Below are 968 nucleotides of genomic sequence, written 5' to 3'. Positions count from 1 at the left end.
GATGTTGACATGTTGGTAGATGATATCAACATGTGATGTTGACATGTTGGTAGATGATATAAACATGTGATGTTGACATGTTGGTAGATGATATCAACATGTGATGTTGACATGTTGGTAGATGATATAAACATGTGATGTTGACATGTTGGTAGATGATATCAACATGTGATGTTGACATGTTGGTAGATGATATCAACATGTGATGTTGACATGTTGGTAGATGATATCAACATGTGATGTTGACATGTTGGTAGATGATATCAACATGTGATGTTGACATGTTGGTAGATGATATAAACATGTGATGTTGACATGTTGGTAGATGATATCAACATGTGATGTTGACATGTTGGTAGATGATATCAACATGTGATGTTGACATGTTGGTAGATGATATCAACATGTGATGTTGACATGTTGGTAGATGATATCAACATGTGATGTTGACATGTTGGTAGATGATATAAACATATGATGTTGACATGTTGGTAGATGATATCACCATGTGATGTTGACATGTTGGTAGATGATATAAACATGTGATGTTGACATGTTGGTAGATGATATAAACATGTGATGTTGACATGTTGGTAGATGATATAAACATGTGATATTGACATGTTGGTAGATGATATAAACATGTGATATTGACATGTTGGTAGATGATATAAACATGTGATGTTGACATGTTGGTAGATGATATAAACATGTGATATTGACATGTTGGTAGATGATATCAACATGTGATGTTGACATGTTGGTAGATGATATAAACATATGATGTTGACATGTTGGTAGATGATATCAACATGTGATGTTGACATGTTGGTAGATGATATAAACATGTGATGTTGACATGTTGGTAGATGATATAAACATATGATGTTGACATGTTGGTAGATGATATCAACATGTGATGTTGACATGTTGGTAGATGATATCAACATGTGATGTTGACATGTTGG

The sequence above is a fragment of the Zeus faber genome, assembly GCF_960531495.2.
Source record: "Zeus faber genome assembly, chromosome: 15".
NCBI lineage: Eukaryota > Metazoa > Chordata > Actinopteri > Zeiformes > Zeidae > Zeus > Zeus faber.
Note: the sequence above shows the minus strand (reverse complement) of the source record.